The sequence below is a fragment of the Xyrauchen texanus genome, chromosome 25, assembly GCF_025860055.1.
Source record: "Xyrauchen texanus isolate HMW12.3.18 chromosome 25, RBS_HiC_50CHRs, whole genome shotgun sequence".
In the NCBI taxonomy this organism is placed as follows: domain Eukaryota; kingdom Metazoa; phylum Chordata; class Actinopteri; order Cypriniformes; family Catostomidae; genus Xyrauchen; species Xyrauchen texanus.
In genome coordinates this window covers 35,178,058-35,191,831 of record NC_068300.1, presented here as the reverse complement: position 1 = coordinate 35,191,831, position 13,774 = coordinate 35,178,058, and the positions used below count along the sequence as shown (strand labels likewise).

The following is a 13,774-nucleotide window of genomic DNA, read 5'->3' as shown; positions in this document are numbered from 1 at the left end:
ACAAAAGTTTGTTAAGCATACCAACAGCCCGGCATACTGACCAGTGTTAATATTAATTTTAGTAAATTTTACTCTGACTAAAATGCCATATAATTTAGTTGACAAAATAAAATGTTAGTTGACAATAATGTGCAAATTAATAAAAACATGTATCAAACTGTAACATACCTGATTGGTCCCTATGCCTAAGCCAGGGGGCCTAAATGCTCCCCAGATAAAATAGCCCAGGTAAAGATACATAACAAAGAAGTAGACATGGCTATATATTTGAAGCGAAGCAACCTGTCTGATACGAGCTGAATAAAGGAAAAATATGTGTTAGGAATGTGAAACGAGAGAGCATGAAGGAATGTAATTGTATTGCTATATACAACTCACAAAATAACATTTAACCAAAAACTAATACAATTCACAAAATAAACATTTAACCAAATACAAAAAAAAAAAAAAAAAGAAAAGAAAAAAAAGAGAAAACATTTAACCAAATGAGGACAAAGACATTTACAACTAGACAGCGTAATATGTAACCCGTGGCCACCACAACAGCCAACCCAGAGGTGTGCCACCCCCCACTGGAAGTGGAGGGAGAGAGAGGAGAGAACAATAAAACCAATAACAATCATAGTTATAGTAATAGTTATACCATAGTCTTAATATTAATAATAAGATGGAAAATTATAGAGATAAATAATATTGAGGAGAAGTTGTAGAATGAAAAATAATAACAACAAAAATAATAACAATAGTAATAATAATAATAATGATGATAATAGTAATGTACCTACATAGATCTTTATATAAATAACAAAAAAGTTTGGAGGTTCTGAAAAAGCAGAAAATTCTTTCTTAATTTATAGTCTATATATAAAGATTATTTGTTATATAGTTGTTGCTTAGTTTGAGTTGCATGATGATATGGTGTGAGGCATTAACTCAACCTTACGGATAGTGGCATTGAGTAGGGGGAGACATTTTTCTTGAAAATACATTATTTTGTTTTCTAAGTATTTCCGCATGTTTCTCATTCATAATGTGGTCTAAAAGAAGGGATAGCCAATTTGCAATAGCCAGCTATTTTTTGTTTTTACAATTTTTCAATATGTTTTTTGTTTGGCGATAGCTAGAGACAGAAGTATTGTTTGTTTTTTTGGGGGATGGGGGGTACATTTATTTATGATGTATCACCTAGTATTCAGAGGGTGGAGTTGAGTGGCACTTCATAACAAAAATATTGTATTTAATGTTTTAGTGACTTCCTCCAAGAAATGCTTAACTGGTGGACATCCTCAAACTGCATGGAAATATTTTCCGTAGTATTATGGGTGCAGTATGGACATGTGTCTAAATTAGAAAACTCCATTTTGAACAAGTTGTGCTCTGTGATATGACATCTTTTTATGAATCTATACTGGATTAATTGTATGTTCGTGTTTCTAGTCATTCTAATGTGTTTTCGCAAATACTTTCCCAGAATTTACTGTCTCGGTTAATGTTAAGGTCCTTTTCCCATTCATGGTTTTGATGACCCTTTTATGTTTTTATGTTTGCAACAATTGGAGGTAGGTTCGGTGGATTCCGTATTTTAATTTTGGAATTTATTACACTTTTTATTTAGTATTTAGTGATATTGCAAGTAATTTTTGATTAAGATATTGCTCTTTACCTATATTATATTTCTTAGTTCCGAAAAGCTGATGAATGTGTTGTCACTGAATAGATTGTGTAAATGTGTGATACCATTTTCTTTCCATTTTAAACTAATGAGAGGTAATTTGTTAATAGTGAATTCGGGATTATTCCATAAAGTTGAGTTTGTGTTTGGAGTTGTTGTGTGGCCTGCCAACTTATTAACTTTCCACCATACTAATAGTGTTGTTTTAATTATAGAGTTTTCATATAGAGTGTGATGTTTAATAGAAAAGGAGATAATGGATAGATTGGAAAATGAAATTTCTTTGCATTCTACTTGTTCTATTTGAAGCCATGGGTTATGGTCATGGTTGGCCTGGACCCATTTACATAGGTATTGTATTTAGCTGGCTAGATAGTAAAAGTGAAAGTTAGGTGCAGTTAGTCCTCCTTATTCTTTACTGTTTTGGAGTGTATGCAATTTTATTTTGTGTATTCCTAGGTATGTAATGTTGCCAATTTTGAAGGGGGGTGGGGGGTTGTTTCATATTATTACAATACATTTATGGGTAATACTGTAGATTTAGACCAATTTATAGTGTAGTCAGATATCTTTTAAAAGTGGTTAATATGCTTGCAGGTTTCTTGAAGTGATATGTTTGGGTTCTACAGAAAAATAATTAATCAAGATATTGGTTATGTTCTCATTTTGTCTGATAGCGGCAGCTAGTGGTTCGGTGAACAATGCAAATAGTAGAGGAGATAGTGGGTATTCTTGCCTGGTTCCACACTAAATTTTGGTGTAAAATTTGCTGCCATAGTGTCACAATTCCTTGTTGTCTGCCCCGTGTTTTCCGTTTCACCCTTCACTGATCACATTCCATGTCATGTTTTCCTTGTTGTCCGCCCCGAGTCTCACTGTCCTTGTAGAAAACTACAATTCCCACAATTCCCGGTCTCCCTCACTGCCTGCACTCATCATTGTTCTTACCTGTGTCTCGTTTAGTCTTTATTGTGTCCTTGTGTATTTAAACCCTGTTTGTTCCTCCATTCCCTTGTCGGCCGTTGTATGTGATGTTCCATGTTTCCAATGTTTTATGCCTGCTCTTGTTCCCTTGTTTGATCGTTCGTGGATGTTTCGTGTTCGTGTGTTTATTTCATTTTCCCATCGTGGACCTTTAATTTGTTCCAGTGTTAGTGTTCTTTTCACCCGTGTGTTAGTTTGTGTTTGAGTTACTTTTCCCATCGTGGACCATTTATTTTTGTTCCAGTGTGTGTTCCTCTTATTATTTAATAAAACCGCGTTTGGATCCGCACCTCTCGTCTGTCTTGTCCTGCTTCCACACCATTCGTGAAACATAGGTTGATTATGTAGTGTTTTGATACAATTAATTAAATATTTTCCAATGCCATATTTTTCCAATGTTGCAAATAAGAATTTCCAGTTTACTTTGTCAAATTCTTTCTCAACATATGATGCTGCAAATATATACTATTGAATAAGTGTTGAGTATTACTGGAAGAGTGGCGTCCTTTGATGAAGCTGGTTTGGTCTGGGTGAATGAGATGTGGGATGACTGATTCTAATCAGTTAGCAAGTGTTTTACAAATTATTTTTAAGTTTGTGTTAAGAAGAGATAGTGGGCGATAGTTGAAACATTCAGTAGGATCTTTATTTTGTTTGTGAAGGACTGAAATTATAGCTGCAGTTTGGGATAACAGATGTGTGTTCTATTTTATTGCCATTCTGATAAATAGAGGAGAAATAGTTGTCCAAAAATGTTTGATGAACTCTGATGGGTATCCTTCCATTCCTGGGGCTTTAATATTTGATAATGAATTAACTAATTTGCTGAATTCATCTGCTGTCAGTGGCTCTTCTAGTGTCTCTGTTTGGGTTTTATTTTATCTGGGGAGCTTTACATTACTCTTTACCTTAGCGAAAGCTAGTGTATAATTCTTTGTAAAATGTGAGGAAAGTTTTGTTTATTGCTTGGGGAGTATGAACCATATCCCTATCTGAATTTCTAATGGATGATATAAGAGATTTTTCATTATTACCTTTACGTTGGTTTGTTAAATAGTTCTCAGCTTTGTTATTGCAGTCAACATGTAGACATCTTAGCTGCTGTTTTAAAAGTTGTGTCTTTTGTTGTATTTAGGTTAGATTTAGTTTCTTGAAGTGTATTTTCATTTGCATTATTTGCATGAGTATTTTGCAGTATTTAAAAAAAATTCCAAGTCATTTTGTAGATGTAGTTCTTTCTTATGTTTGTGTGTGGAATATTACATTATTTTCACTCTTACTGCAGCTTTGTCTGTTTCCCAAAGTGTAGAAGCAGACATACCCGGTGTGTCCTTTATTTCCATGAAGGTTGCCCACTCTCTGTTTAAATATTAATCAAAGTCATTATCTTTCAACAGTGATGTATTGAACCGCAATCTATGAGTAGGTTTGACGTTATTGTTATTATTAATGGTAAAGGTAATTGGTGCATGATCTGAGATAATGATTGGATGAATTTCAGTATTGGATATATCTTTAGTTAGGAAGAAATCAATCCGTGAATAAGAATGATGGACAGGCGAGAAGAACGTGTATTCTCTTGATGTGGGATTGGTAAGTCTCCAGTTATCGCCAGTCCAAGTTCCGACATATATTGCTTGATGATTTCAACAGAGTGCCATTTTTTCTGATGAGATGAATAGGTAGATTTATCCAATGACAGATATGAAACAAGATGGCGACCCCTCTTTTCTTTCAGTTATATGAGGCTGAGCATACTTGGGCATTTTGTCTTGTCTGTAGTTTTCTGTGTTCTGATTCTGATAGATGAGTTTCTTTTAGTTGGCATATCTGCATTCAGTTTATGTAAGTGATTTATAACTTTAGTTATTTTTAATTGTGAGTTAATGTCTTTGACATTCCAACTAAGAAATGTTAGTTTTGACATAAAAACATGTGTTTTAATCAGTCATTTCTTTAAACCACATAGTACTGTGCTGATGTATGACAGTTAGATTACAGTAGGAGCATCGGATGTACAGATAGAACATGTGAACAGAACAAAATTTGATACATAACATAAAATAACATTGATGGGTTTCATGTAACATATAGGTGTAGGGACGAACGGGATGATTCTAAGTTTTTATGTAAACCTATATATACACACATATGCGGTAGTATGTAGCATGATGAGGTTGTTGTTGTTTCTCTCTCCATTAAAGCCATCTACTCCTTTTAAGGCAGTTTTAATTGGCATGATTTTCAATGAGGTTTTTTTCAGTAAAATTGTTCAATGAGTACTTCAAGAAATTACAGATATTACAGCATAATGTTCTGTTAAGTTGCTCTGAAACAACGTGTATTGTGAATGTAAAGATGTTTATTATCTTGTATCTGTTTTATGTTTTAGATCTTATAGTTCATAGACTATACAATTTATAAAATGTTTATAGTTTTTAAAAAGTCTAAATAACATTTAGGGGGTTAAGAACACACTAATGGGGGGCCGGCATTGTTTAAACATATATAAGAATAATATGTTTAATATGTAAGATTAAACAAAATGAGAAAAATATCCCTGAAACAATATATTATATAGAATATACTTAAGTTCCGTACTAGCCAAATAATTTTAGCCAAAACAACAACTAAAAAAAAACATTTGTCAACAAACTTTTCATCAGTAATTTGTTTGACAAGATTAACACTGTGGATGGGGGAGTGTTCGGGAAACCTGCTTAAAACAGACATATTTTTGCCATTCCGTTTGGTGCTCTAGTGGCAGAGAAATTACCCAGTTTACCTTTGGTGTTTTCTTAAATATATAAATGTGATACAAAACAAATCTGCAACATTGTGATTTGCGTAATTCCTGCAAAAAAATTGCAAACGTTCAACTGTCTAATTTGAAACTCATGGCTTTGAAATTCGAAGTTGTAATACATAATTTTATGATGTTCATTTGGAAAAGAGGAATAATTTCCTATAAACATTTTGAAAGAAATTGCACTTGGGTTTTTAACGAGACACACATTTTTGGAGCGTGTTTATAGGTTTATTGGCCCCATTATTTAAAGTTGACAGACTAAAAGGTTGCGAATGGTTTAAAGATTAATTAATACATCCAAGCATCTGTTTGGGTTTGTAAACAATCATTACCTTCAAGACGACATGAATTTGTTTCAGATTTTTTAATATATGGATATAAGTGAATGATCTAATTTACTCCAACTGACACATTTATCCAGAGTACACTCCCTAATACAATACCAAAATTATATATTAAACAAAAGTAAACAAAAATGTAGAAAACAAAATCGAAATGTATTAATATTACCATGAACTGAATAATCCCAACAATATGCAAAATATTGTATGGTTAGCTGAGTGAAACATTTTACATTTATGTAAACAACAGCAGAAGTGTGATTACCAGACTAACTCATGAAATAAACACTAATCCAAATATTTGATAAGCGATATTACCTAGTGCCAGGTAAATTTGTCAAAATTGTGTCATTTTCTCCTCTATTATTAGTTTACAAGCCTTATTTTTGCTATCCTAACTATGCAAGATTAGATGGTAAGTAGCATTTTACTATTTGCATTAACATTTATATTTTACCCGCTGTCGACAACCCAATCAGAGCAGGACTGCAACCAATTTTTGTGTAGCAACCCACCAGTTGAGAAACAGTTCCAATTGCCAATAATAGGTAATAATCAGCAAACTCTGCATTAACAGCATAGAGACTGTAACATTAGATTACCAACATTTATGTGTTACAAACACGTTTTAGTTATCCGTAAGCATGTCTTTGCGTGGGTTTTACTGACATTGACAGATTCCATAGCACTACCTCATTTTACAGCATTCTATTAATTTATCACTTTCACTTCCCTACTCAAATGTTGCATGAATCACCGTGGGAACGATATTTAAGCTCTTGTGTGGCCATAGGGGGCATTAAATTATCCCTTCTGTCATAGGTCGGTCTTCTCTGAACAAACAAACAAAGTTTATCCTAAACAGAAGCGCTCCAAATCAAGCTCAAATACTCATAAAACTGTCTTGGCAGTGCACACGAGAGCTCTCTAGCTGTTCAACCTCTGAAATCCATCAGATGATACTAAATATTCCAGATCATCTGATGGGTGCCAGGGGGAGTGAAACGGCACCCTGGTGTCCATGTTTGTTTCAGGTTTCCAGGTTGAGCACTTGTGTTCTTGAGTAGCTATTGGTCTGCAAATGTATTCTGTTTGTGAACATGGAATTTTGGGTGAGTATAATTAGATCCAAATCATCTTGCCCCATTAATTTGTTTGGCCAGATGGCCAATGTTTTCTCACCCTGATCAGGGCATATAGTCATTTTATATATGCCATTTAAAGGTAATAAACACTATAGGCTTAAGTTGTCGGTTTGGGTAACTTAAACTCCCATGGGAGTTGCTGGCAGTGGCCCACCTGCCTCATTAGAAGACCTCATTACCTCTCATTACCACAGCGGCACGCTACGCTACGTGAGCACAGATCTACAGAGAGGAACCTTTAATTCAGGCTCAATGGGTAACCTGACCCTGCTCATGAATAATAATAGCCAACATCATTGTATGGATGGAAAATAGCACAGTCCATCTGCTTTAGGACAAGAGCATCTGGGAATTTGAAAGGCTTCACTCACTCAATATCATGTAGAGTTTGGGTTCTATCCAAACCGAGGACTTCAAGGGGGCCGTTAACCTGGGTACAAGCAGACCCTTGCACATATACACAAATCTGGGGGAATTTCAAAGATGCATTATGTAGGATATGTAATCGCACCTATGATTTACGTTTTGTATCCCTGTGCATTCTTCTTGTGGAGCTTTATTTTTTGTAGATGTTGACTAAAATTGCCTGGTCCGTTCTGCATGGTATGGTTTTGAGTCCCTTGAGTATTAAAAAACATGCTGTATTTTAAATATTCACATGAAAAAAAATATGTCCCAATCTGTTACATCACTCTGACAAATATTCATACATTTGTAAATTTCCTTCTCCCTTGGCAGCACACTGGTTTTTATTTAACCCTACTGTTTGCACATTTTGGCTTGAACTGCATTCCTGAATCCGGGCGACAGGCTAACCACCTATTCTGCCCAGATGAAAATTATAAAAATGTGTAACATATTCCATGTCTCAAAGAGGAATGAGGCAAAGATAGTGAGACCACACTGGATGTGTAACATGAGTGGCTTGATAGATAGATGGAAAGAAACAGAAAGGGGGAAAGCTAAGTCATGAGAAAGAGGGAAAGAAATAGTTTGATGTTTTAGGGGTCTCTACCTTGGGAAATGTAGGGGAAGAATAGTTCTCATAAGTCTGAAGATCCACATCACCTAGCAGACCTTCATATTGTCCATTTCTACTACATATCATCTCACACCACTACAAAAAACACTTGAGTTCTCATGATACCACATTATAATCTTGTCCAAACCTCAAAATTTGTAGACTTACAGAATCAACTTGGATTTTTTCCCTTCTTGTCTCTTTTTTTCTATCTTTCGGCTTTTCGAACACTAATTTTCCAAATTCCCCTCAAGTTTTTCAATCTGATAAAGTGAGCCCTACTTTTGTTTGTCTCGCTCCCTTCTAGATACTATCTAGTATATCAGTCAAGTTTGTTTTTTTCTTTTCAAAGTATGCATTGCTCTTCTTGTCAACAGCACCTTGAGTCTTCCTGTCATTGGATACGGGCTCATTTCAGATAAAAAGCTTCTCTTTTGCTTGTTGACAGGTTGTGAGACCATTCACAAGCATTCCACGAAACTCATAATTCCAAACTTACCTCAAGGCTGTTCTCCTCACAAGTCTGTGAATTGTCCCAAACTAAAACATTGGTTGTATTCCAGCTCTCACACTCCAAAGGTTTATCCCCAAAGCCCAGTGCTGTTCAATGTTTAAAAATGTTAGTATACAGGTCCTATGCCATCCACTTCAGCTCTGCTCCCACTCCCTCTTAAGGGAAATTGATTGTTGTAAAAGTTGGAGTCCCACAGCTACTCCCCTGACCTCCACTGCAGGAGCCAACAGGTCCTAGTGCCTCCCCTTTCCCTCCCTTCCTGCCCCTCCTTGCATCTATAGGCTGCACGATCCTTTGGACGGTGCTGAGATTAACAGTGGAAAGTGGAGCTTTGTTTAGGAACTTCTGAGGGGTATGATTCACTGTCATGATTTGCTTGGCCCATATCACCCATTCAGATTTTGACATGTCGCTAGTCTTGTTAGTCATCAAAATTACTAGCCTCAATAGTTGTTTCAGACTCCTTTCTTGAGTCATTAATTCACAATCCATTTTGCTCTAGAAATACAAATTCCTCGGTTATTTGCACAAGAAAAAATTAGGCAGTTGTATTGTAAATGTTGAAAATGAGAAGCAGAAAAAATCTGTGACAAAAATGAGGGTGACGTTTCTTCTTTTTTCTCTTTTAGTTACTCCACAGACAAAAAAGCTACAAAAGAAAATCAAACCCAGCAGATAAAAACGCCTTGATATGGGGTCTATCCCTACAGTTCAGAGGCCCCTTGATACATTGAATTCAAAAACAAAGTATGCTTACAGGAAGTGAGTTGACCGATTGAATTAAGTGGATATGACATGAAAAACTTTCTCACAGTGAATGAAAACCTGGCTTTAATAACTTTGGTTTGGATGTTCTCACACAAATATACATCTCTTTAAATTAAAGTTCTTCTGCTGTTTCCATTGTTTTATTCACATCCCTGTTGGATGTTGATCTTAAAAGCATATAAGATGCAATTTAATAGCCAGTACACACCCAGCTTTGAACTGGGCATATCCACTCATATATCATAACAGAGGGGTCTTCGTTTAGTTCTCTGACTTCAGTGAAATCAGGCTCTAACATTCATATGTCTTTTCAGTGTATAGGAAATGTGAACTTTACATTTTGAAATATCACATTTAACCTTGTTTTTTTTTTTTTAAATCCCTTCACAACCATTCATCACATACGTGACCAGGAATTTTGGAGTGTAGAAGTTCAGTTTTCCCAAAAAGGTTTGCTCCAGGTAAATTGTGATTATCCTCCTCAACTCATCCTTGACAGAGCTGGATATGGCTGACTCTGGTAACCTTGGGATATGATTCCCGAGGTTGAGACAGGGAAAGAAATAGAATACTATTAGCGTAGGTGTCATAAAATCTTTTGCAGAGTTATAGATAATGATGTCTGCTACCTCAATAACTGCTATGTGCATAGAACATTATCTCATAGTATGTTATGTTTACATTTTTAGAAACTGTCATCTTTTTGCACTACTGAGTACTGGTCGGCGCTGCACTGTCTGTTGTCCTGTTCATTGTCAGAAATTTGTTGTACTGTCCTGTACTTTTTGCACATGTTTGCAACCTAGGTATATGTAGGTTTTTTTATATAGGTATTTTATTTCGTTGTGTTGTCTCATGTGGTCCTGTGTTGGTCCTTTGTTGTTTTTATGTAGCACCATGGTCCTGGAGGAACGTTGTCTCGTTTTGCTGTGTACTGTACTAACTGTATATGGTTGAAACGACAATAAAAACCACTTGACTTGACTTGATAAATGTTTCTGGTTCCGGCAGACCTAAATAAAGCAGCCTAACTGTGAGTTAATAAATTAGGTGTATGCCTGGCTAAATAGATGAGTCTTTAGCAGAGGTGTGGACTCGAGTCGCGTGACTTGGACTTGACTCGGACTCGAGTCACTAATTTGATGACTCGCGACTCGACTCGATAGAATCAAAAAAGACTTGCGATTTGACTTAGACTTTGACAGCAATGAATTGCAACTTGACTTGGACTTCAGCCGCCTGACTTGGAAATACTTATACTTTTTAAAACCAAAGATAAGTGTTGTACAATTAAAAATGTGCAGTAAATCAACGATTAATTTCCCAAATAAACGATTCATTTGATTTTCAAATCTGCATTTCAAAGCTCCATATTCAACCAATCAGACAACCAACCAATCAGCTTCCACAAAAGCTGGACCAAGTTTGAAGACTGCGGTGCGCATTTAAGGACAAGGACACAGCAAAAATTATACCAAAGGTGATATAATTGGGATATATTGAATACAGCGTTTAAGGCAACAAAAGGATTGCAACATGTAGAACCTGTGGTTCCAAAATTAGACACCTCGTCGACAACGTCCAATTTTGTGAGGCATCTGAAAATCCACAGACAGAGGTAAGTTGTTAACTAATTTACGTCAGCTATGGTTCAGTAACATACATGTCTATGGCAGCACATAGCAGATTTACAGACTAACAAAGTCTGCATATCGAACCGCAAACTATTTTTTTACTGTGGTCAGTAGCATTTAACATGTTATAGCAATTGGTGTAAGGGACAAAATCTACCCAGTGTTTTATTACACTGTTGTATGACCTCGATAAAGGAACGGCATTTATTGTGACCACACACGTTGGTGCTTTTTGAGTATAACTGCTTAGAACGTGCATGTAAACACACTCATTCTTTTGCGGACGTGCTGGTCCTCTGTCATGCATTTAGCTATATTTATTTAATTATATTGGTTATGGTTCTAAAAATCACAAAACCGATCATTTACTCTGTTCGCAGCCCTTTAAAGTATATAACTCGTATATGCAACTTAAATGTCTGCAATTAGCCACTGCCTGGTAATATTTCAGATTTCATTCACCAGTTCAGCATGTTCAGTGAAAGGTCTGCATGTTTAGAGTAAAAGTTTGGTTTGTCTTAATGTGTGTCCAAAGATAAGATCCATGTATCATCTTTATTACCCTATTTAGTCTTTACAGGTAGATATCGATAAAAAAATACAATAAAATTAGATTATAAATTAGAAACTTCTAGATAAAATTAGTATAATTTACTATAGTAATTAATACTCTGACACTAATTCGGGCAAAGAGCACTAATGACTTGTTTAAGACTTGAAGCTAAAAGTTGAGGACTTGTAAATTAACTTGGACTTGCCTGCCTTGACTTAGGACTTGACTTGGGACTTGCCTGCCTTGACTCGGGACTTTAATGCCATGACTTGAGACTTACTTGTGACTTGGAAAACAATGACTTGGTCCCACCTCTGGTCTAGACTTAAACTGAGTGAGTGTGTCTGCATCTCGAACAGTGTTAGAGAGACAATTCCATAGTTTAGGAGCCATAGGAAAATGATCTACATCATTATGAGTATTTATTTAAAAATTTTAAATTATTATTCTAGGAACTATTAACAGGCCAGAATTTTGTGATCATACTGAACGTGATGGTAGAAGGTCACTTGAGTACTGCGAAGCAAGACCATTCAAATCTTTGTACGTAGTTAACAGAATTTTAAAATTAATATAACATTTTACAGGTAGCCAATGTAACGATGATAAAATGGGGCTAATATGATCATATTTCTTGGTTTTCGTCAGCACTCTGGCTGCATATTGAACCAATTGAAGTTTATTTATTGATCTTGCTGGACATCCTCCCATTAATGCATGACAATAACCTGTCTTGAGGTCAGGAACACATGAATTTGTTTTTCGGTATCAGCAACAGAGAGCATATTTTAGCTTATCGCGGCTCATTCAGACCATTATGCGGCTGACCCACCAGCCTTCTCGGTTCTCCCGATGGCCATACCGCCCCTGATCGGCCCAAAGTGCATCGGCCCACGGGAAAATGCCCCGAATGCCAAATTACCAGTTCAGCCCTGGCCTTAGTGCCAACTGAACAAATGATTCTGACTGTTTTGCTAGCACATTAGACCAATTGGACCCACATTATACTAGGTGTCTTTAACTACTATGTACTTAAGCACTTGATACAATGCACTTGACAAATTTGTTGCATTGTACTTACATTTAAATTACCTGCATTTAATTACATCTGTAGTTTCACTGTTAAATTTACCCCTAACCCAATCCTTACCCTAAACCATAATCCTAATATAGACCCTAATCCTACCCATACCTCAACCTCTGCAGCATTAAAAATGTATGAATCTTGTGAGAATTTTTCAGAACATGTAGTTACACAATAAATACATTGTATTGTTTATATTCTGTGGTGGTGGCGTAATGGCGGAGTGGTGGTGGCGTAGTGGGCTAAAGCACATAATTGTTAATCAGAAGGTCCATGTGCATAAAATGAAACCACGTTTGCAAACATTATCCTTTAAAATAACTGGATAATGCTAGGAAGCCAGCAGCAGGTACCAACAGGACTGAAGAAAGTTAAATAAGTAATCATTACAAAATAGCTGTGTAAGCAAATTTGTATTTTTCTCAAATTTGCAATTATTTACCATAGTTTAATCTCCTTCCTCAAGTGAATAGATAAAGTCGATGGGAAACATTTTCGATTGGAAAAGCTTGTACTTGCCTGCCTAACCGTCTCTGTGCACCAATTCTGATGTCACAGCGCTTGAGCAGCTTTAACCAGGTTGTGTAGCCTATATTTTACTTGTATTTCTAATTTGTGTTGCATAAATTGACAAGATGACACATTGTAAATATAACTTTGGCATTTCCATTCAAATGTATGTATTTATTTGAGAACAAATAATTACAGAGAAAAGCCAAGTAACAAACTGAATTAAGCATTACATTTTGAAGTAGAAAGACTGACATAGTATTTTCTTGGAGAAAGTACTCCATTACTCTGTTTTCAGTGCAGCCAATCTGAACAAAACTATGATTTCAGCCAGCTCTTGCCATTTTTGTGCGCAAAATCCATTAGATGCTCATTTAAGGGTCTGTGGGAAGTCCTTGTATGTGCCATCTGAGGCTGAGACTTATGTAAATATGACACCAATGAAAGGTCTGTAGGGTTAATTAGCAACAAATATACAAAAGCAGGCACTTTTGATACAAGCCCACTACTGCTAAAAGCTTTTAAACTCAAATTGTACAGCAGCTGCATAGCCACGCACCATTTGCTCTCAGCATTGTCCATTGCAATGTAGGAGAACTGTTATTGTTCGGGGGTGATAGACCAAAGCACTCAAAGGATGTGTCTTACAAGACCTGTGTTTTAGTGGTGTTGAGTAGGAATGTGACCCCATAGCAGTGCAACCGCCTTGACACTTTCCACTGGTTCGTGGGGGTGTTAG

The 13,774-nt window shown here is 36.0% G+C and overlaps 1 protein-coding gene across 2 annotated transcripts in view; it reads right to left on the bottom strand.

Moving 5' to 3' along the window:
* LOC127618470 (neurotrophin-7-like) overlaps positions 1 to 8,640 on the bottom strand; it is a 40,730-nt gene extending 32,090 nt beyond the window's left edge. For both annotated transcript variants that reach the window (XM_052090933.1, XM_052090932.1), the window contains exon 1: positions 8,472 to 8,640. The gene's annotated coding sequence lies outside the window, so the exon portion shown is untranslated. The remainder of the gene's footprint in view (positions 1 to 8,471) is intronic.
* Positions 8,641 to 13,774: the final 5,134 nt, after the last annotated feature.